This window comes from Podarcis erhardii, assembly GCF_964252035.2.
Source record: "Podarcis erhardii genome assembly, chromosome: 8".
NCBI classification, from domain to species: domain Eukaryota; kingdom Metazoa; phylum Chordata; class Lepidosauria; order Squamata; family Lacertidae; genus Podarcis; species Podarcis erhardii.
The window spans coordinates 76895985-76920722 of NC_138499.1; the positions used below are offsets into that span (position 1 = coordinate 76895985).

Sequence of the window (24738 nt, forward strand, 5' to 3'; positions counted from 1 at the left end):
TAACAGGAAGGAATGATGTCCAGGGGAATAGCTGTTTGCTGCATCAAAAACAACCAAGGTTATCATGACTCCTTTGAGTCTCATCAATGTATTTTGGCATAAGCGTTCATCAACTAGATCCCACTTCATCAGATGGATGAAGTATTGTCTTTAGCAAGTGTGGAGGCACATGGTTGAGGTGGAGGGTAAGAAACCATGTCAGAAGGGAAGGAAATGCAAAAGGTACAGACTGTGACAACTGTCATCAAGGCTGTCACACAATCGGTGGTCCAAATGTGCAGCACCTATGCACCTGCTCAGGAACTGGCATCCATGCAAACACATGGACGTTGAAGGCCCAGAGACTCTGTCACAGCCACATTCCTATTATGTATGTATGTGGAAACTCTTCAGATTAGTAATGCATGAAACATGCTGTAGATAAGAATATACATCTTCTTCTTTTTTAAAAAAAATGATTTTCATTGAGTTTTCCATATTTAATTACATTTCATTACACAAATCTATAACATAAAGCATTACTCAGGCAGAGCATCGACTTCCTTCACTCCCTTTTTCTGACTTCCAAACATATTTTAATAAATTCTCGCATTTCTATAGTCACTTTTTTACCTTATATCTTCTTTAAATAAAAAAACCACCTTCTTATATGTAAATCAGTTCCTTATTTTCACATTACAAAGCATTTCAATTCAAACCTACAAATGTTTTCAAATGTTTACAATTTTCTTTCATATAAAATATATAAGAATATAAATATGTCTTCAGTGCTAGCATCTTCACAAGTTTCAATCAGCATTTCATTCTTGGCAACTATAGGTACTGTAAAGAACCTTTGGGTTTCATTTATTTAAGAGAACATCATTTTAATTACTAATTGGATACCACCTTTCCTCCAAGAACATTATAATGTCATGTCCCTCCTTTAAGGAAGTTGCAGTAGCATTTTTAAGGATTGTCCCATTTTCTCCTCAAAACAGACTTGCAAAGGTGGATAGGTTAGGGAGTAACACACTGCCCAACAACACCTGGTAAATATCATGTCTGAGCAGAGAATTAAACCAAGTATATGTCCAACATGATTTTACCCACATCACACAATTCATCAACGTTGTCATGAAGCTTATATAAACAAAATGTCTGACACAATTTCTTTCCCAACAGTGCACCAGTCAGTAAAAACTAGATCACAAAAAGATTGTTTTCCTAAGCTTTCTAAAGATCAATTTCTTAGCAATAACAAGGCTCTGTTGCAATCTGTTCCCTGACAGACATTTTAATTCCATGTACTGCTGAAACATCATGTAGCAAATATAGTTCTGGCTCGGATCCTATAATGTTTATGGCACTTGAGCACAATTCTCTAATACCAAGAGGTTGCCAAATAATGTGTTTCAGATTGCCTCTCGACCGCCCACGCTGTTGGTGCATAGCACACACATGGTCCGGTGGGTGATTTCTGAATAAGAGTACACAAGTCCAATATGTTCTGTTTAATTCCAGATTGCATTTACGATCTTGTGCTCAACAGCCGCTCCAGCTGTGTCTGCATGCTTTGACCATATCTTGTAAAATTGTTGAATTACATGACAAAAATTCCCCCCCCCCCCCGAAAGAGTGAAAATTCTTATCTGAAATTAAACTTAAGGCTTTGGAATTCTGCAAAATAAATATAAAATTCAAATGGCTGGTCATGGAGTGAACAGGTTGGTTGCTCCTAAGGAGAGATTTTGCTTGCCTCATTGAAACTCCTTTAGCCTGCCTCAAAGTTTTCAAAGAACAGGAACTTCCACATTTGTCTTGAGCTTTACATTAGGTAAAATTCAAGGGTACCCTAGGAATGTATACTGTGATAAATATTGCTTGTCTCAATTTTTTTTAAGCAGTTTCTTTTAAAATTGTTCAGATGCATTGCTTTAGCAGGAGTACCCAACTGAGCCCAAGGAACACAGTGCTTTCCAACAGACTTCGCTGGTAAAAATAGTGCTAGGAGAACAACAGGTGGGAAACCATAGAATATGTATCTGTGTCCAGGCACAAGGCTTGGCTTTTTAATGACTGTAGGTTCCACGAAGGGAGTGAGCCCTGAGAGAGGTGGACTCCTAGGAGCACGAAACCAACTCCCAAATCCGTCAACAATGGAAGGTTGTTGGAGAAATGACCTTCAGCCAATAGTGCCTCAGGGTGATAAGCAGTCACCCTGCTCACACTAAATATATCAATTGATATTAACATCCAGTCATCCAAATCATGAATGCCCTGCGGTGGTGACATGAGCTGTTGGGGGAGCCATATCACTGATCAGCCACTCCCTGGCTCAGGCACCCAAAATTGGCCCTTCAGATGTTTTGGGACTACAACTCCCATCATCCCTTGCTAACAGGACTAGTGGTCAGGGATGATGGGAACTGTAGTCCCCAAAGGGCCGAGTTTAGGGATGCCTGCCTTGGTTAGAGCTTTGGCCCTGGGGTGGATTAAGCTATCCCACCCATTTCTCTCTCTGTAACCAGTGACATCAGGTTGCTTCACATACACATACTCACACTACTTGATTTTTTCATTGCTTGATCATTTGGTGTCTTGCAGCTGAATGTGTGAACCCTAGAAAAGCATTTCATTTTGAGAAGATGGAGAGTCGATAGGGAAGTTTTCACTTTTTCTTTTCTGGTCTTTAACTGTTCACATATATAAACTAGGGATATGGGGGGGGGGGACTGTGTCACAATTGTCCAAGCTATTTGTGGGTGGTAACATGAAGGGACTGCAAGAAGATCAAACCTATCCATTCTTAAGGAAATCAGCCCTGAGTGCTCACTGGAAGGACAGATCGTGAAGCTGAGGCTCCAATACTTTGGCCACCTCATGAGAAGAGAAGACTCCCTGGAAAAGACCCTGATGTTGGGAAAGATGGAGGGTACAAGGAGAAGGGGACGACAGAGGACAGCGTTCTCGAAGCTACCAGCATGAGTTTGACCAAACTGCGGGAGGCAGTGGAAGACAGGAGTGCCTGGTGTGCTCTGGTCCATGGGGTCATGAAGAGTCGGACACGACTAAACGACTAAACAACAACAACAAACAAACAACAACATGAAGGGGACATTTCCCAGCTTATTCTTTGGACAGGTGTTGTCATTTTCACATTTTTTAACTTTTCTCATAAATTCTCTTCTTTCAACTCTCTTAATATTGAATGGAAGTCCATTTTAAAGTCATATTGGTGAAGAAGGCCAATTGCTTTCTTCAACAATGCCAAAATATTCTCTAACAATTCCAGAGGAGCTCAAAGCAGAAAACTGACCACGCCCTTCTGCTGATGCTGCAGAACATTCATGTTTGCTAACTTATTTCCCTTTGCAAACCAAACTTCGATCTTCACCAGGACAAACCGAAACAAATCTTGGATAGGATTTATGAAGGGGGAAAGGGGTTTAGATAGTTAATTTCTGCTTTATTCATTATTGCCCTTTTCTGGCTCAGCGTAATTTAACTCCTTCTCCCATCTGTTCTGCTTTCCAGAAAGATTTATAATGACCAATCCTTATTCATCTGGCTTTTCATTTGAACATGGAAAATAAATAAATAATCTTTAAACCCCCCCTTAATTTTAAGTTCCAAATATAAGCAAGGCATTGTTTAATCATTATGTACAGTCCAATTCAAACTAATTTGTCATGATTTTCTTTCCAATTATACTCTCAAATGAGTGGCTGTGCTTACAAATACTAATAGACTGGCAGTGTCGGGAGTAGCTGGGACAATTTATCTCCCTGCTCCGGACTTCACAGATAATTTGCATTGGAGCAGCCACTGAGCTCAGAAAAGACGCTTTGTAACAACATAGCATCCTCCAATTATCAAGTCTGCAATGTTCATTTTCCAAACCTGGCGATCTGAATATCTTTAGGCTTTAATAAGCCATCATTATAGGAAGCATTTGGCTTTTCCCATCAGATGGACGATTTGTGACAGCTACATCTGCATTCCATCAAAGGGAAGATTTGAAAATGGGGAGCTGGCCTCTGCTATTCATTAATTTAATCCAATATACTTAATTAAAACATTTTACCCTACTTCTCCAAAAGCTCAAGGGGTCAGATGTCACCCCACAGCAGGTTTCCGCGTGTTGCTCTGAAGGATGACAAAGCAAAGACCCAGCATCTGCATCTGGGAAACCCAGCCAGATGGGCGAGGTATAAATAATAAATTATTATTAAATTATTATTATCACGCAGATATAACCTAAGGAAGAAACAGCAAACATAGGAAACTGTCTCATATCAGGTCAGACTTTCCATCTAGCCTAGCATTGTTTACTCTCTTGGCAACATCTCTTCAAGAACTCAGGTAGAGATATTTCATATCACCTGCTACCTGGACCTTATTTTACAAGAGAAGCTAGGCATTGAACTGAGAGTCCTTTGTGTGCAAAGCTCAAGTTCTGTGCTAAGGATGGGGGGAAGAGATTCAATTATGTTTTCCCTTAAAGGTGAATGTACCAAGTTTGCACTTTGCAAAGCGATATGCGAACCAGAACATAGACATCCAAATTTTCCAATGCAATTCTCGGCCCAGGTGCCATGCATAAAAATGCATATATTAGGGAAAAGTATGCACAAAAATACATACACTGGTGAAAATAACACACAAGCTGCATTAAATTAGGAGGAACTGCTTTGCAAAAAAAGGTGTATATTAGGCAAATAGCATACACAAATGTCTATATTAGAAAAATGTATACACTAAAATGTTGACAGATATAATGAGCATTTTTTTAAAAAAAATTGCAAATTACTGTAAAAGTGTGGAAAACTGAATTTAAGATTGGAAAAATGAGAGAGAAAGAGAACCAATATTGTCTGCCCATTCCTAGCTCTGTTATTAAGCAATTGTGCGTCCCACATAACATTCCTTGCCAAGTCTTTTAACAAATTGATCCTGAGCAAAGCATGCTACAAGGTTTCTCTATCTAGTTACTCTTTAACAACCACTTAAGAGAACAAACAATTCCAGAAGAGGAAGAGTTACAAAAATGGTCACCTTTTACAAGATAGAATCTGGAATATTTGAGGGCTATCACAGAAATGGTTGCTTTCGAACAAAGTGCATGTTACTTACTGGAACAAAAGGTGGATAATATATGTTATAGGAATTCTATTGTCTCATATTTATAATTCATATGTTCATAAATGGACAAGGCAAACACACATGCATAAGTATAGTGTCTGAAAAAGTACACTATACTTTTTCAGTATAGCCATTCTGAAGCCATTCTGACTCTCCCAAATTGACCTCAAATATTTCCTTGCAAGGAGGAAGGAAATGGGAAAAGCTTTCTAGCTGTCTTCGGACTGCAAGGGGCTTATACTTCGCTTTGCAAACACAGTCTGGCAAGTATCTGTTAAGCTGAGCAAACTATCAATATATGTAAGAGATTCAGGAACTAAACTATTTACCATCTCAAAGGAATGGCCAGGATGCCGAGGCTAAAGCAATCAGTGACCATTATCAGGTATCCAGACAGACAGGTTTTCTGTTGTAGACTGCCCGTTCATGTATGATGTTTTGGCAGGTGGTCTTGAGCTACAGGGGAGGCAATTTCAAATGTCTATATAAGAGCTTGCACTCCATAGTTCTGGGTCCTTCCTGCCTCCTGCGTGTGAGCAATAGTTTAATAAAGTTCAGGCTTACTAGCTGCCTTGCTTCTCAATATTCTCTGGTTGTCCTCTGTTATTTTCTCTTACCGATAGAGAACCTACTTACGGATTCTGTATGGGCTCTGAGATACCCCAAATTCTGCCCTCCAGGTGTTTTGGGACTACAATTCCCATCATCCCTGACCACTGGTCCTGTTAGCTAGGGATGATGGGAGTTGTAGTCCCAAAAGACCTGGAGGGCCAAGTTTGGGGATGCCTGCCATAAGGCAAAAGGAGCAGTATTTTTCTTATAACAATATAGAAATACATCTTTCTCTTTAAACTTATTTATGTAATTCCGCATACTGAATCCACTTCTACTGCTGTTTCCATATGCAGGAAATTCCCACAGGACTCAACAGAAACCTCTTTTTGCCCCCTGACAAAAGGCAGATGTGCAAGTGTATGAGTGCCTCCCATATTCCTTCCTAGCCAATCCCTCTCCATTAGATACAAGTTATGCATATACAGAAACAAAAATAACTTCTATAAAGGGCAAGGAGGAGGACTGGGTAGGCCAATGAGAACCTGAAATTTTGTAGCCAAGGCCTTTTACTCAATTCCTGCTGGTGTCAACAGGATTGAGGCTATGCATAACTGAGGACAGAATCAGCTATTATGTGTTATTTCCCCCCATAAATAAATAAAAATAAATTGTTATCCTAACTGTGTCCAACATGTCCTTGGCTAAATGTTTTGTGGTGTTTTTTTAGACATGTTTATCTTGGCTTAATAAATTGAAATATCCACTTGGTGAGTCTGTGTGCCCCTTTTCCTGCCCCTTCTCAGAGAACCTTGATTAATTCTGAAATTTGTCAGTTAACTATAGTTTCCCAGTACATCCCAATTAGAATTGGGATTGCATTAACAACATGACGAGCAATTATGATGTAGTTTTGTTTTAATTAATACCAGATGCTGGGCCAGCCCACCCAATTTTGTTCGGCACTGCAAGTACGTGGGGAGGGGGTGGTTTAAGACTTCTCTCCCCGGCTGTGATCTGGGTGAGAATCACTCCCCTGCATAACAATTAGCAGGAGTGTTAAAACTCCAAACGACACTAATTGCAGGCAGGTTGTAGCTATTGTTGTTCTTTATAACTGCTGCATGCAGATGGAACACTTGGTAGCCAACCTAGCAGTTTGAAAGCACGCCAGTGCAAGTAGATAAATAGGTACTGCTGTGGCAGGAAGGTAAACGGCCTTCCTGTGTGCTCTGGTTTCCGTCATGGTGTTCTGTTGTGCAAGAAGCAGTTTAGTCCTGCTGGCCACATTACCCAGGAAGCTGTCTGCAGACAAACACTGGCTCCCTCGGCCTGAAGCAAGATGAGCACCACAACCCCATAGTTGCCTTTGACTGGACTTAACCATCCATGGGTCCTTTACCTTTACTTTTTTACCTTTGGTACCCAGTTCACAGCTGGGAATGAAAGCTTAAACGTCCCCTCTCATGCGCTGTGTCTCAATCACCTACACTGGGGTTTCGCAAACTTGGGTCTCCAGCTATTTTTGGACTGGAGGCCCAAGTTTAGGAAACACTTCCTTAATGTAATATGTAGTTGGCCTCTGAGAATCTATGGTTACCATTATTCCAGAATAAGCCAGGGTCTTAAACCAACTTCAAAATATCAGAATGGTATTTTTATTCACATAAAAAACTAACTACAAGAATGCATGATCATTACAACATTTAGATGCAAAGGTTGTATTAATCTCTTCGAGCTTTATAAGTAACTCAAACTTCTAGCAAACTGTATACTTTGCTTCTTTCTCTAATGTTTGGTATGTGTTAAAACTTTTTATTAAAAAATTTAAAAGTAAGCCCGAAAAAGAAATAAACAATTACTGTAGTGACAGAACAAATATAACAGCTGAGCTATAGAAGGAAAAAGCAATTTAAGTACACTAAAGAACAATAAACATAGCAAGAGTGGAAACAGTAGAAAGGGACAAATAAGATATACAATGCCAGGCGAGCAATACAAGGTGCTAGTAAACACATTAGGGTATTAATCAAGAAAAATCATAGTTTGGAATTGGATTTGCTTCACAATATAATAAAAAATAAGCCCCCCTGTCAAATATGTTTTTGCCTGCAATATTTTGTGCCTATAGTTGCTTTCGCAAAGGTGAGTACAGAGTTTGCACATCAAATCACTCCAGGTTTCTTTCCAAAATTGCCACAATCGTTTCATATGACTTTAAATTTGTGTCACACTTTTGTCTGAGTGACCTCAAAATATTATGTGTGAGATAGGATAATGCTCCAGTTGTCTGTAGAAGCCTTGTGTCCTGAAATGATCCAACAGTTAAAAAACAGTGGAAACAGTTTAGTTCCCCATGGGGAGATGCAATAGAAACAGTTCTTTGCTGGATCACAAAAAGTTCACTCTCTTCCCAAATTCATTGCAAGCACCCAGCACACACTAGGATCTCACCAGTTGGCCAAGATTTCTCTTCTAGCTTCACCACTGGGATCGAACTGTTCTCCTGTTCCTCCAATATAATTAAAGATGTTACTCACATTCATTATTACCTGGTTTAGAATGCAACTGCGACGCGGGTGGTGCTGTGGTCTAAACCACTGAGCCTCTTGGGCTTGCCGATCAGAAGGTCGGCAGTTCAAATCCCTGCGACAGGGTGAGCTCCCATTGCTCTGCCCCAGCTCCTGCCAACCTAGCAGTCTGAAAGCATGTCAAAGTGCAAGTAGGTAAATAGGTACTGCTTCGACGGGAAGGTAAACAGTGTTTCTGTGCACTGCTCTGGGTTCGCCAGAAGCTGCTTAGTCATGCTGGCCACATGACCCGGAAGCTGTACGCCGGCTCCCTTGGCCAGTAAAGCAAGATGAGCGCCACAACCCCAGAGTCATTCGCGACTGGACTTAACTGTCAGGGGTCCTTTACCTTTTAGAATGCAATTGCTCAGCTGCTATATTATGAATTGAGCATCATTTCCCATTGTAAGATGTTGTAAAACAACATTCTGTACATGGGTGGTCAATGTTCAGGCTGACCAGAGTATGTTGTAGGCACGTGAACAAAAGTTATTTAATGGTTGCCTCTTATTATAGTTGACACTCATATCGATCACTTTGAAACTGCATGCACACTTTTTTTTTAACTTGCGAATTATATGACCACACAACCCAACTAAGCAGCTTTTGCTTCAGTAAGCAATCAGGACTGCTTGTCCCCTGTGAAAATCTAAAGCTTTTATTCATAGAGGGTGGGCTTTTTTTCTTTGATGGAATGCATGGAGTGTTGAATTTCCAAGTGGCTGTGTACCATGGCTAGTAATTCCTTGGAGGATAAGGTTGGGCTGAAATCCATAATCTCGTTGCCACCACCCCATTACACAGGGTGCAAAGTAACAGGAGGCAGTGGGGGCTTTTTCAAGGGACATGAAAAGGAACTAAAATATGGGGGCTTTCCACTATTCTTACTGCTGGCAACCATCTTTTATTTTGTCTCAGTAGCGAAAAGCATTGCCCTCAATTTGATGTCGGGGGGGGGGGGGGGATATGGCAGCTGCCAAAAGACCCAAGAGTGCCGCTATGACTGTCACAAGGACTATGGAGTCTATGGTGGCAGGAAAAACTACAAAGGAAGGGTGTTATTTGCAGGAAGATTATATTACGCCTCAATTTCAAACTGAAAGTTCTTTTGAAACTTGAATGTTATATCGTTCTTATGTGCTGTACTGACACTGTCAGTATTCATGCACCGATATCATGAACCAGGATTGAACAGACAAGCTTATTTCTAAGCAATTGAAGAGAAAGATTGTGGCTACTGAGCCACTTCCAAATTAAGCCAATGACAGTTAAATCATTGATTCAAAATCTCTTAATACTGAGAATGTGTGTTGTTGTTTCTTTATTACACCACCTGTAGACAAAGTTTCCCGGGAAAGAACCGATAGGAAACAAACTCCATTCTGCATTGCTAATTTAGAAATCTTGCATTTTCTCAGATTATTTTTGCTTCTAGCAACAAAAAAAGGAACCTGGAATTTGGTTACAAATTGCTTTTTCAGAAGTCCTCTTCATTTCAATGGGATAATGGCCATAACTATAATGGTACAGAATCAGCTATAATATACTACTGACTTCCAAAAATGTTGCAGCCCTCACTGGACCAAGCTTATCCTACAGAGAACACAGAAATGTTTCCCATCCCTTGAGAAAGAAAAGAACTAGGTCAGGCAGTTTTCTTTAACAGTCAAGGAGAATCCTGGGAACTGTGATTTGTTAAGGATGCTGACCTCACAGAGCTAGAAATCTCAGCACCCTTCACAGACTACAGTTCCCATGATTCTTAGTGGCAATGTGCTGCGATGGTGCTTTAAATGGGGTGGATGTGATGGAGCATTGAGTCAAGAGAGGGGCAAACTGATCTGCAGGAACAATGGAAAAAACACTGAGGGAGATTAACTAAAATGTTACGGTTTCTCTCTTTTTGATAAGTTAATACCAGAGATTAAATGGATATGATTTTTAAGTATCCACTCAAAAAACAGTTGGCTTAAGTTTGCCTTAGGTAAAACAAGATTTATCAGATGATGCATCCCTTGTCCAGCTGGCTAATCTCACACAGTCTGCTTTTGTAATAACATCAAATATTAACTCAGCCTCCATCAACTTAACATTTCTGAATGCTTACTCACAGAGCATTCTAGATGTCTTTCTATAGATGTATATATCTATCAAAACTCGGAATACAAGAGAGTAATGAAAGCTACTATGTTCATTTTAAGTCCCATCATTTGTGAACAAATGCAATTACCCAAGCAGACAACTAGAGCATTGCAAGGTATCCATGCTTCATTATCTTAATGAATATTAATGAGAAGGCTTTATTGTTTTGAAGGATGAAATGCCTTTCCTTATCCAACTGGTAAAAACTGCTTAATGCAAGCCTGAATTTTATAATTTATTTTTGAATGCAGACAGCATCAAATAACATCCCAGATGGCTCTCTACATCCCCTCCTTCTAAATATGAGTTATAAATTCTTTGATATTCTAATTGCATGCCCATGTGTTACATTTTATACCATGCAAGCCCAAGCACATCTACATTTTTAATTCAGCATTGTTTTGTTTTAGAGCTATTTGTGTTAATTTAGAAGGATCCCTTATGTCCACTAGGGATGTATGAGAATAGTTACAAAAACAGAAACAGGAGCAGAAATTGTCAGTGTTTGCTCATTCCCCCCCCCCCGCCCCACGTCCAGAACAGAAATCAATCCAGTGATTGGTTGTTGCTTTCATTCCACAAACAACATTCCACGTTATTTTTCATGGAAAATGAGCTGAGGTGCAACGGAAATGGAGCTTTATGAAACACAAGCAGGGCAGAATGGTAAGGCATATTTTGTTACATCTCTATGGTTTTTCTGTGAGCTGCCCTGAGACCTCTGGGTACAGGGCGGTATGTATGTATATGTATGTGTCTATAAATAAATGGTTTACAGACCACTGCTTGTCAAGTACAGTTGTGTGGCATTTGCCCATTCTTTTGAAAATGTCTATACAGGGGGAGAGAAAGAGTTAATATGTAGACCAATAGAAAAGTCAGAGGCAGAGCCTATGTGTTTATAAAAGGGCTTAGCCCAAGGTTTGAGTTGGTTGGCTTGAGTTGGTTTGAGTTGGTTGGTTGGGAAAAGGCAGTTGGGAAAGCAGTTGGCAGACAGTTGGAATCAGAGAGACAGTTAGTGCAGTTGGTTCATGAGTGAGGGGAGGTAGAAGAGTTACAGACAGGATAAAAATAAGACTAAGAAGGTAAAGAGTAACAACGTTCGGAATGCAGTTGAAGTTTGTTTGTGTCTGCAATAAACTACACTCTTCTTTGTTAACTTAAGAACCTGACTGAGACTAAGTGATTTACCGGGGAGGACCTGGTTGGTGGCAGCGGATTAGAGGTGTACGGGTCAATAGTCCATGAGACGACCGGGGGCTCCGTACGAATGCCACAAGTGGTACCTTGGTTTACGAACTTAATCAGTTCCAGAAGTCCGTTCTTAAACCAAAGCGTTCTTAAACCAAGAAGTGCTTTCCCATAGTAGTGGGGGATTCAATTTACAAATGGAACACACTCAACAGGAAGCGGGACATGTTCTGCTTCCAAGGCAAAGTTCACAAACCAAAACACCTATTTCCAGGTTTGCAGCATTCTTAATCCAAGTTGTTCATAAACTAAGCTGTTCTTAAACCAAGGTACCACTGTATATACAAGTTCCCAGTATGATATTGTTCCAGTATTGAGTATAGAGACTGGAACTATGAAATACCACCGTTGACAAATACACATGCACATGCTTTGGGCCACATGTTACCTCACATGTACTACAGAGGACCTCTGATGGGGGAGGAGGATATGGCCCTGAACCCCCATTGTCTGTTAAGAGTTTGGGCCCAGGGACAGCATGAATCTGGCCCTGAAAGCAGAACAAACTAGAATGAAAAGAGAATATCCCCTACTGTACACCAGAAATACAAAAGCTATAAATGAAAGCTATACTATGACATGAACCACATATTGTTATTGGATCCCACATTTGCATATTGATTGAAGACTAAAGAAAATAGTAACAACAATTCAACAACTATTCAACTTGTTATCTGCAAGAGTAACATTTTGGGACCTTGAACCCATGCATAAGGAATTTCTGTACAAGTACAGAGGTACCTCAGTTTCTGAGCATCTCGGAAGCCAAATGTTTCAGTTTTCAAACACTGAAAACTCGGAAGTAATTGCTTCCAGCTTCGAACATGCCTCAGAAGTCAAACAGCTTCTGCTGCATGTTTTTCAGTTTTCTCCATTGGCTTTGGAGACTGCCCTTTGCGCCTTGGTTGTCAAATGTTTCAGAAGTCTAATGGTCTTCCGGAACAGATTACGTTTGATGACCAAGGTACCACTGTATAGTACCATTGAGGGAAGCTATCCAAGCCAAAAAGTGTTGGGGGTTCATGATTTTATACACGTTGTTGATATATGACTATTATCACAATATTAGAGTTCATGGGTTCAGCCATCTGCAGATTTTGAATCAAAAGATTCTGTTTGATTCTGCTTGTACCTTCTACATTTTAAGATTTTTTTGTATCCTTCTTTTTACTTTTTGTGTTTATAAAGAGGTCAAATTCTACTCTCATCACAAGCTTGTATAGACATAGCAAATGCATTTTTGGGGGATACTATAGCCATTAGGCAAAGGTGGAAAGCATTTTTTATCTATAGCTTTTTTTATCTTGACTTTTCTGTTGTTTGTTCCTGAAACCAGAACCAAATGTGACACTAAATCTGGTAGTCCCATATTAAGGTCTGCTCTCCCAACATCCAGTCAGATCAACATATGTAATTTCCCCACATTTCTTTGCCCTGCTGGCAGCAGCCAGTGATGCATCGTTAATGAAATCTAATATTGTGGTACAGGAGACTTCAGTACAGGAGAATCTGGTCCCAGTTAAATAAACTCATTTGGTTTCCATGAGCATGCCATACCTATCTCAGCCCCAGATGCTCTGCTATAACACAAGGACATCAGCAATGACTGACCTCTCAGGGATTGTTGTAAAGATGGATCAGGGTATTGAAGTCCTTCAAATGATGGATAAAAGACCTCTAATAGCTCAACAGTGTCACGGTGGGGATGGGGAGTCATGCATATTATTGGATTTAGCACACGAGGAGAGAACGTTGCGCAATGTGTTCCGAATTCATTTTGCAAAACACAAGGATCCAGGAAATGGTCAGGCCTCTTATCCACGTACTTGTCGCGACACATTGCTTTCACATCCCATTAGCCTTAACCTTCTCCATGACAGATTTTAAATCCAGACATCCCATTTCACGTCAAGGCTATCTAGCATCCTTCACTTTTTTTTACAGCTTGTCATAAACCATATGAACAGCTGCCTTCTTGTTCCTTGTGTCCACCACTGACCTCTTTAGGATTCAACATTTTCTGCAAAGCAGCAGAACAGTGGGTTGTGTTTGTTTTGCAATTGATACTATGTCGCATGTATTTTGCACCCAAGAACAATGATTTGAGCTAAAAAAATGATAACGTGAAGTGTCCGTAAATGAGGGAGTGTGCCTGTACCAACGTTCAGCTGTCTTATACCAGGGCAGACTCTTTGTCCTTCTAGTCTAGCATTATCTGCTGGAAGCAGTTCTCCAAAATGCCAGCAATCAGCTTTTTTCCTTTTCTTCCTTCTCCACCTCCTCCTACTCCTCCTCCTTTATATTTTTTTTATTAAATTTTTCTGTTTTACAATTTAGAATATTCATTAAAACAACCTTAAAATATCCATGACTTCCCTTCTTCTCTTTCCATAGTTCATTTCGCATAACATAAATTCCTGCAAATTTTACATAAAGTAAACCATTCAGTATTCCATTGTTACATCCATCCAAACCTATTTACACTGTTGAGTTTATCTTAATGCTGCCAACGTTTTCAAGTGTACACAATTTCCCCCCATATATTCAATAAACATTTTCCATGCTTCTTTAAACTTGTGTTCTTTTTGTTCTCTTATTCTATATATTAGGTCCACAAACTGCAAGCATATTCCATTCTTTAGTTGGGACCTCACTCATTTTCCATATTCTTTTTTAACTTGGGATGGCAGAAATTTAATCTGGAATATTTTCCATGCAAAGCACTGTGCTGCCACAGAGCTGCGGCTCTCACCCTATGAAACACTGGATAGAGGCTGACCTCAGCTCCAGAGGTTTTTAAACCCTATTCTAGGGAATACTCAGCTTCTTTCAAAGCTTCAGTGGTCCTTCAATGAAACAATCAGCAGTGTAGACAAGTTGCACTGAAAAATGACCATCACTACTAATGGTGCAGGATAATGTTGGGTGAGGTGTTTTTTTTTAATGGTGTACATTCAATTAACGTAAACCAGTGGTAAGGATCCTGAAGCTGAGGCTTCAATACTTTGGCCACCTTATGAGAAGAGAAGACTCCCTGGAAAAGACCCAGATGTTGGGAAAGATTGAGGGCACAAGGAGAAGGGGACAACAGAGGACAAGATGGTTGGACAGTGTTCTCGAAGGTACTAACATGAGCTTGACCAAACTGCGGGAGGCAGTGGAAGATGGGAGTGCATGGCGTGCTCAGGTCCATGAGGTCACGAGGAGTCAGACACGACTAAACAACAGCAGTAGCAGCAGCAGCAACAACAACAACTGGTAAGGATCAACAGGTCTCACCTATGCCCTGCATAAACTGTGCACTTCCTAGACCAGTGGTTCCCAAACTTTCTTCACCCTGAACCACTTGAAAATTGCTGGAGAATCCTGGGAGGATTGAAACCTGCCTTGGTTGGGCTGCACTGTGTCAATTCTCCTGAAGTTTCTCTACTTCTGGTCCTACTGATAACTATAATGCCTAAACAACTTAAAGTTTAACAGAGATTGTTGGGTAAATTCCTTCATAGGGGAAATAAAGCTTGGTTATGCAGCAGAGTGTTGTATAGTAATGGCAACAAAGGAGGTCTGGGAGCGTATCATTTGCATTCCAAGCCAGGAACTTGGTGTCTTTGATTCAAGATCCATGAGTGAAACCGTGGATAGATATAGAATTGGAAGATTGTAAATTTAGGGCATGACCCTTTCTTACTATTACCCCCAAACTAATTTGCAAGGTGGAAAACCCATTTTTACTCTGTGTTTGGTGAACAATATTCAAGAAAGCTACTCCTCTAATCTCCCCACTGATTCCACTTAGATCCCACCCCAGGTTTTGTGAAGCTGAAGATATGATGCATTTGAGAAGGCTGGGAACAAGCAAGTCTATATATACTCAGGGATTTTTATGTAAATGCCCCCCCCCCCCCGTGTAAAAAACATATTTTGGCTAAAATTCGTAATGTTACATAGTCATGGTTTAATTTTAATCCATTGTTTTTCTTTCTGTTGAAACCATGTATTCAAGCAGACTGAGAGTGGACTGCTTTAGGACAATTTATGTCAATGTTCCTGATACCTAGAACATTTTCCCTCTAAAGGAATCAAATTGGACAATGCCAAAGAGGTGGAGGATCAGACCTCAAATGGAAGCCACCAGAGAATGCGGGGAATGGCAAAAATGCTGGTGGTGGTGATGTTTAGGCCAGCTGTGCGCAATGTAGGCCTGGGAATTCTACAGGAGCTCTGTGGGATGGATTTTGTCAAAGCAGTGTTGTCACACAAAGCTCTCTGTAATGAAACACACAACATGGTTGATAGTAAAAGAGGAAATGGAGAAACAGGATCTTCTAGGGGGGAAAGAAGGCCATGTTCAGCTGAAGGAAACATAGAAATTGAGTGTCTACCCACTGTTATTGGAGTAATTGGGGTCCCTGCTGATGGAAAGAGCCTGTTTGAAGTGAGTTTTGTCTTCCCACATCTAGAAACAGATGAGGGCTGCCATTTCCTGGTCTCAGCATGTCCAAGTTGTTCAAACCAGCAGAGAACAAGCAGTCTCTCTTCACCAAAATGGCTTTGGTTAAGACTTCGGATGTGATTAGGAAAGAAAATTTCCATAAAAACATTCAACGCCCTTTGATTTCACCTAAGTCTCCTTGCACAGCTGTCAGCATGCAGTTGTGTTAAACAAAGTCCTCCTATGTTCAGTCTAATATTTGTCAGCTTGAGTCTTAGGTCGGATTCAGCATTCACCCTGCTTCTGCCCATGTCAACAAAAGAGGTTCAAAGACTCTCTCAAGGCAAAAAATGTAGTATAAACACGGACAACTGGGAAACACTGGCCTGCGAGTGCTCCAATTGGAAGACAGCCTTTACCAAAGATGTCATGGGATTTGAAGATGCTCAAACTCAGGATGAAAGGGAGAAACACGCTAAGAGGAGGCACGCTTGGCAAACCCTCACCGTGATCAACTCCTGCCAAGGTGATCAGGCCAGGTAGGGGGAGGGACCACTTGCCCACACAATAGGGGGAGGATCTTACCTGGGAATCGTCAGTTGGCTCCAGAGCTTCTCCCACCATACCCACCCTCAGTTAAGACTTCTTTTGCAGGTTAACCTTTTCTCCACAGGTATGCGGGTGCTACTACGTCAAGGTCGCTGTTGAAGGGACAGAAAGGAATTCTCCTGCATTGGCAGGTTTGCCTTTCCCGTAGCAAAACGTCACAACTTTGGTGGTATCAGGCCTTGAGCGGAATCATTTAGTCGATCTTCCCTAAATGGGGGCGGGGCATGCAGCGGTGACCCACGCCCCCTTCCTCTTTGCAGCAGCGATACCAGGGTTTCCTGTTAAAGGGGTTGTTTGAGGAGAGGCTTTGGCCGTACGCCTAGAGGTTGTCATTGCTCTCCCCTGCGACGGCAGCATAACAGGGGGCGGGCTCTCTCTGCTTGAACATATGTTCTCCAGAGCCAGCCAATCCCCCCCCCTCCACACTCTGGATAACCTTGATGTTCCCCAGATCCCCAGGGGGGACGGGACTGGGAGGGATAAACGCCCAGTGCCTGAGCCAAGGTCTACCCACATCTGAAACATAATAAAGTTGTGGCCAATTTAATCCCATAGCACGTTGTCTTGAGTCGTTATTCCACACGGGGGGCCGACCAGGGTTTGGGGGACTCCACCTGTCCACATAATGTCCTGCACCTCGGTAGCACCTCACCGCTTGAAAAACTCCAAGCCGAGGTAGATTTCTGTAAATGCCTAGCTCTCTGCATCATCTTTGACACTGTTGTACTGCTCGAGTGTTTATATTTGTCAGCTGCCTCTGCAATGTAAAACAGGAAAGAAATAATGAAAAGGAAAGAAAAATTACTGGAGTAAAAGACAATATGCAGCAAAGAGCAAATACATTACTCACCCCATTGTTTGCTTCAAAAGTGAGTTTTATGTCACTGATATTTCATCCCAAGTGTGTCTCTCAGTGTGTGACTTTTCTATATTATTCTCCGACTCTTCTTCAGGAGAGCCGAGAATTCCTTCCAAGAGCCTGCCAGACAGCATGACAAGAATAAACAAACCTTGCAGCCAAGGCTGCACTATAATTCACACATTCTCTCTGCCACAGACCTTTGGTTTTAGCTGTTTTCTGAGTCAAATGTAATACTTTATTTTTTATTTTTTTTAAAAAAGGGGGTTATCTTTTGGTATCAGAAAGCAGGCCACCCTTATTTCCTTGATTTCTACTAAGCTAATACAGAGCATGCAAAAATAATGAATAAGCCAGGTTACAGTCATCAGGATGCAACTGGGAAGGCATGAGAGATATAAATCAACTCTCAAAAGCCTAGCAATTTAGCATTTTTGCTCTCCTGAGAAAATGCCAGAAGATTAAGCCTTATTATATTTTTTAAAGAAATGAGAGCAGTGGGAGTAAACTTCTGCCACTTCCTCCTCCTATATGCAAGGGTGTACCTACAGGTTGGCCAAGTTAGTCACCACCAAGGGTACAGGCCCAAAGAAGGGGTGTGCAAAAACCATGCTTCTCCATTCTGGCTTGGAGTGGCTAGGAGCTTGCCTGCCCATTCACACACTTGCAGGTGGGTGAGTCGAAAAGGCTCCTCTCAGCACTGAAAAGCAATTTTTTGTGTGTTTCTGGTCCATGGTCTTTTTCCACTTTGGAAGTGCTGATACAGCTTTTTGTCAAGGGCACAAGGGATGAGGGGGCACCGATATATCTCCTTGCCAGGGGCACATGGGAGCCTAGGTATGCCTCTGCTTACATGAGCCAAAAGGCATCATAGCCCACAAATTGGATTGTGTCCAATTTCAGTCCCACAGAAATTAATGAGCACGACTCATTTAGGTCTGTTAATTTTGATTGGTTTACTCTGAGTGGGACTGACACTGGGTAAGGTAAAAAGGTAAAGGCCCCCTGGACGGTTAAGACCAGCCAAAGGTGACAATGGGGTCCAGTATACCTGAAGGAGCGTCTCCACCCCCATCATTCTGCCCAGACGCTGAGGTCCAGTGCCGAGGGCCTTCTGGCAGTTCCCTCATTGCGAGAAGTAAAGCTACAGGGAACCAGGCAGAGGGCCTTCTCGGTAGTGGCGCCCGCCCTGTGGAACGCCCTTCCAGCAGATGTCAAAGTGATAAACAACTACTTGACATTCAGAAGACATCTTAAGGCAGCCCTGTTCAGGGAAGTTTTTAACATGTGATATTTTATTGTATTTTTGCTTTCTATGGAAGCCACCCAGAGTGGCTGGAGAGGCCCAGCCAGATGGGCGGGGTATAAATAATAAATTATTATTATTATTATTATTATTATTATTATTATTATTATTATGGAACTCATCTCACTTTCAGGCTAAGGGAGTCGACGTTTGTCCACAGACAGCTTTCTGGGTCATCCGGCCAACATAACTAAACTGCTTCTGCCGCAACAGAACACCATGACAGAAACCAGAGTGCAGGGAAATGCCATTTACCTTCCTGCCACAGCAGTACCTATTTATCTACTTGCACTGGTGTGCTTGTGAACTGCTAAGTTGGCAGCAGCTGGGACAGAGGAACGGGAGCTCACCCCATCGTAGGGATTTGAACCACTGACCTTCTGATCGGCAAGCCCTTGAGTCTCCGTGGTTTAGACCACAGGGCCATTGACTTCAGCATAGGCAGCATTAAGAGGAATGAGAGTGGGATAAGAGCGCAGTCTACCAGGTCCATGTTTCTCTGTTTCATCAATTTCAACAACACAGTGGAAGAGCAAGTAGAAGAATGACCGGCAGTGGAATGGAACATTGGGTGGAGTTAGAATGAGTGGCAGTTGGAGTGGGAAGAGAATGGCTGGAAAACAAAGAAATAGGAAATCAGAGAGATAATAAAAGCATATCTACTAGGTAGATTTGCACAGTGAGCCTGCTGAAGGAATGAGGGAACTCATTATCATCGCCCTCTTCCTGCAACTTGAAAATGATTGGTACACTCCTAATCACACGGGCTCTCTGATGATGCTTCCTGTATGTGGGATTCATGGAGATGTAAGAATTGGGAACCTCAAACAATCCCTGTTCTGGGTCCTGTACTTCACTAATGGCAGATCTGCCCAGGCTGGTCAAACGCATTTTGCTGCCTGAGGCAAAACAGCAAATGGCATTCCACCAAATAATGTGGCACCCAAGGCTATTCAAATTATATTGGTACCCAAGGCATAAATTTCCACAAATGTATCTCCCCATCCCTGGCTACACATATGAGTTATGGTGCCAATTGTTTGGAAAATTAGATCATAACTCAAAACTCTATTTACACTGTCAAATTCAATTTAACAAGGGGATGATCACTGTCATTTAGCAAAAGAAAGAAATTTGACAAACATGTTTGTTTTCAATAAGAACGTTAAATCCCTTTCAATCAGCTGCAATAACAAATACGTGCAGAGTCTCATACAGCAGGGTGTTGAAAAGATGGGGTAAATATATCAGTCGTTATAGTGCATGCTCTTTTGAGCTAGAGCATGTTAAGCTGTTGACAAATAAAAATAAACAAATTCAAGGTTCATGCACACTCATGTGGGTCTAAGGAGAGTACAGACACACACATATCATTGCACTTCAAGATTCCCCCTGCCTTCATTTCATTCCTTTGCTGCTTGAGGGGGTCTAGAAGGTCAAAATTTGTTGTGTAAGTTCATTGGGGGAGAGTGGGAGCTCAGCTGTAAAACGTTTGTTATACGAGGAGGTCCTAGATAGGTGGTGTGTGCTGAAAAGTTGCATAGGGAAATAGTTAGGGCCAGAGTATCCAGCTTGTGAGGGCGATGGGTGTGTATGTGTGATGTTGCACATGTGATGTTGCGCAGGTAAACATCACACTGCCTCCCTATGCTGGGTAGAAGCTTCCTGCATTTTGGGAAGGTGGTGCCAGGCCCCTGACAGGATGCTGGAGCCCTCCTGCCTCCTTCCCAAAGCTAGGTGGGTTTTGGGAAGCTGATGGGAGGGGTCTTGGACCCATCAGAGCATCACACCTCCCTCCTTATAATAATAATAATGATAAATAAATAAATTTTTATTTATACCCCGCCCTTCCCGGTTCAGAAAACCGGGCTTAGGGTGGCTAACAACAAATTTAAAACACTTAATTAATGCAACAACAAAAAACAGCATAAAATACAGTATAAAACGTGAATAACAATAAATTCAGAATTCAAAAATCAATTTAGGAGGGAAATCCATCCAACAAACATTAGATGATCACCAGGGCTAGCTGGCTCAGTTAGTCCTATTTGGGCCAGCAAGGAGACCAGGGGAGAATTAGCTGTGGGAACCCAGAGCAGGTAATCTTCATAAAAAGGGGAGGGGGAATAAAAGATCAGGCTAAGTTCAAATTGAAAGCCAGGCAGTATAGTTCTGTCTTACAGGCCCTGCAGAAGGAAGTTAAATCCTGCAGGGCCCTGGTCTCATGGGACAGAGCATTCCACCAGGTCGGAGCCATCTCTGAGAAGGCCCTAGCCCTGGTGGAGGATAATCTGACTTCCTTAGGGCCAGGGACCTCTAAACTATGGTTATTCATGGACCTTAAGGTCCTCTGTGCCTTATGCTGGGCAGAAGCTTCCTGGACTTTGGGAAGGAGGTGCCAAGGGACTACCCTAGACCCCCTAGTCCACTGATTGCACACCACTGGTATATTTATAGAAAGTCCACAAGCAATGGTCCTTTTCAATTGTTGTTCCCCTGACATCTCTAGTCTGTTTGCACACAGTCCTCACCTAGTCATCCATGTGGGGACAATCCCATTAAATACAACCATGCATTCATAAAATCATACAGCCTATTCCTAGACTGTGTCTAGGATTTGACTGTGCAATTTTATCAAGAACACTTAGAAAGGTTTGTACATGCAGCCATATTTGGATGGGGCATCCTTACAGAGATGTCTGGGCCTTCACCCCACATAAACAGCATGCTGGAATGGAGTATCCTGAGAGAAGGCTTGACTGGTTGGCTGAGACAATGAACAGATGTGTGTCGCATTGCAAAGGGTGGTGTGGGTTTTTTGGTGGTTTTTTTTTGCAGCTCCCACTTGTAGACTATTCATGAACTGTCAACGGCACAGTATGTACAATTTTATGTAAAGTATTGAGATTCTCTTAAGCTGATCAAAATACAGGCAGTGAGAAAAGGAGAAATAGTAATCAGCACAAATAGTAAAAGTGCAAGCATTCAAAGTGGAAAATGAGAGATGAGAAATGAAAATGGGCTTTTGGTTTGTAAAATACTGCACCGGGAGAGGCAGAGTGAGCAGGCATGTTGAAACCATCTGGATCACATTTGTTGGTGAGGGAGGGAGAGAAGATTAATTTACTTCTGCTCAGATGTAGCAAAATTAATCTTAATTGGGTTCTTTTGTCATTTGATAGAGTCCATATGGTTTCAGTAATATACATTCATTAGTTCTTAAGGTTTATTCCTGCTTCAGAGCAAACTTTAGAGCAGTTGTGTTCTTGGTAGTTAAACACTGACATTCTCTAGAAGTTGAGCAAAATATTAGCTCAGCTCATAAAGATGCCAACTATTCTTCTAATGCTCTTGGATCCCTTTTAAACAGATATTCCACTTCAGCAATGTGCATGGTGCTTTATATTTTTTAAAAAAACAAAAACAAAACACACAAGACAAGACAAGTCCCTCACATTTTAAAATAGAGAAATACATTATTTTATGTCATTCCATTCAGAAAAGTCAGGAAATTACCGTTTGCATGCTGAGGTCCCCCAAAACACCCTTCCCCAGTAACTCACACATCACACATGAATTTTGTTTAAGGTTTTTGGCATAATTTTGGCCACAACTTTATTAACATACAAATTGTGAGTGGTTGCTTAGGCATTGGTTATGACTATCTGTCCCGTCCCCCCCCCCCCCCCCGGCCTTGGGGACAGCACTGACTTCCGGATTCCAGCGAAAGCCAGTGTGGAGGAACAAGATCAGGGATAACGGGAGCTGTGGCACAGACCCTCAGCTTCTCCCCGCATGCTCCTAGGGGCTTACACGGCCCAAACCCGATTCCAGGGGTTTGGACGAAAGGATGGTAAGCCCCTGAATTCCTTTAATGGAATTCCCGTGCAGCAGCAGCATTGGAGGGGCAGGCACAGCCAATCCATACCCCTCCACCAACCAGTTTAAACCAATGCCTAACCGCCAACCTTACAAGTTGTGACGATTTGCTACGCAGTAGGCAAAAACCAGAAGGCACACACTAATCAGCCAAATGGAAAAATTCCTACCAGGCCCCCGCACCAATGCGGACGAACCCATGACAGGCATAGCAAGGTCAAAGCGCAAGCCCCAACAAGGGAGGGAGGGCGGGTGATCCGATGCCCACAGCAAAAGAGAAAGCAGCTTGCTGTGGACCCTGCTTAAATATCCTCTGATCCCACCCCTAAATTGGCAACATCAAATTTGCCCCAGCAACACCAACCACCAACCAACGCCAGGCCCCTTAATTCCAACCTGCCTGTTTACCACAGGGTGCTTTGGCCGGCCCCATCCGCAACACGTGCTCTCCTTTAGTGAGAACACGCTTTGTGAGCTGATGAGGGTAACTGGGAAGCAATTCACTTCAGCAAATTACAATTCCCAGAATTCTCCAGAAGAATGCCTATTAAATTCATAAACCAGGAAAAACTTATAGAGGCATGCCCAGAGAGTGAAAGGAAAATGTTCACCAATATTTTCATCATGACCACCCATCATTATATGCTCGGCGGTGCAGGGGAGGAGAGAATTTTCTGTTCTCCCAAAGACATGTAGAGTCCATATTCAGAAAGAGATCGCAAAGTGATTGCCCTAAACCTGCAAATGACTGGTTAGTGACTGATTCATTGCCCGAAGGTATGGTCATTTTAGCAGCCCAGTAGACCCTCTAGAGAAGTGTTTCCCAACCTTGGGTCTCCAACCGTTGTTGGATTACAACTCCCATCATCCCTAACTAGCAAGACCAGTGGTAAGGGATGATGGGAATTGTAGTTTGAAAACAGCTGGAGACCCAAAGTTGGGTAACAGTGCTCTAGACTAGAGGATGTTGCTTTTCAGCTCCCACCAACCCTGGCAGACTGTAAGTTCTCCATGCAGTAACAGAAGATATATCTTCTTAGAAAATAGAATATTTCATATTGCTAATTTTGTATTTTTCAGTGTTAAGAAGCACTAAAAGAATTTCAACAGCTATTTTAATTATATTATTGACTGCTGTCTCATATTGAATACTCAAATATTATTCAGTATTTTCAATAATATGTTTTTAGGATTCACAGTCATGCCATTTCCCTGCAAGGAAGGGGAAAAAACTGGAAAGAAAAATTGAGGCACTAAGGAGTTAATAGCTGGCACCTATACATATTCTTTCATTTATGTCTGAAGATCTCATCCTGTATTGTTTGATGAAATGTTTCATTGTCTGCATGTCCTGTATTGTTTGGTGAATTGGATTATTGTTCACATCACGGCCTTTGCATGTAATTACTCTGCGGCCTCAGCTTGTATCTCTTTTATCTGTTTATATCAATATTACTTTTTAATTGAGTTCCTGAGACTTGGTCTCTCTTTTTTTTTACTTCTCCCTACAGGGCACCATCACATTTACTTTTGAGTGTATTTTTCATAAACAAGCTAGACGCAGCTCAAGCACCAAAGTAACTCTAACAACAGCAATGGAAGATACTTCAGAGGATGCAAGAGATGAGTTATACGGCAAATTAAAGCCATCATGTTTCTATGATATGCAAGAAAACAGATGCTAAAATTAATTTGGTTCCTGAAGCAGAGTGTAATTAAGACGTACCTGCTTTGTGTGCAGGTTAAAAAACACACCAACCCACCTCAAATCAAATGGTAATAAAAATGCAATGAAGCCTGCTCTTTCAAATTACCTCTAAGTTTTTGGCTGTAAATACTTCTGCTAAAGAATCACACTCCTTTTCTTCTCATGTTTTTCTGCTTCATCCAACAACTTTTGCTCTCCGGGCGTCACTATGGCATTCACTACTCCATTTCAGAGTTCGGTGTGGGGACAGCATTAAAACACATCCCAAATGAAAAACAATCAGCCCAAGGCATTTAGGCAGCTGGA

General features: G+C 41.7%; 2 long non-coding RNA genes across 2 annotated transcripts in view; both read left to right on the plus strand.

Moving 5' to 3' along the window:
• The window catches only part of LOC309348158, a 149923-nt gene that overhangs the window by 94628 nt on the left and 30557 nt on the right, over positions 1–24738 (plus strand). The gene's annotated exons all lie outside the window — the stretch shown is intronic.
• LOC309348143 lies at positions 10979–24537 on the plus strand. The gene is made up of 2 exons (XR_014159232.1): positions 10979–11054; positions 24236–24537. It is a non-coding gene; the product is annotated as an uncharacterized lncRNA (long non-coding RNA).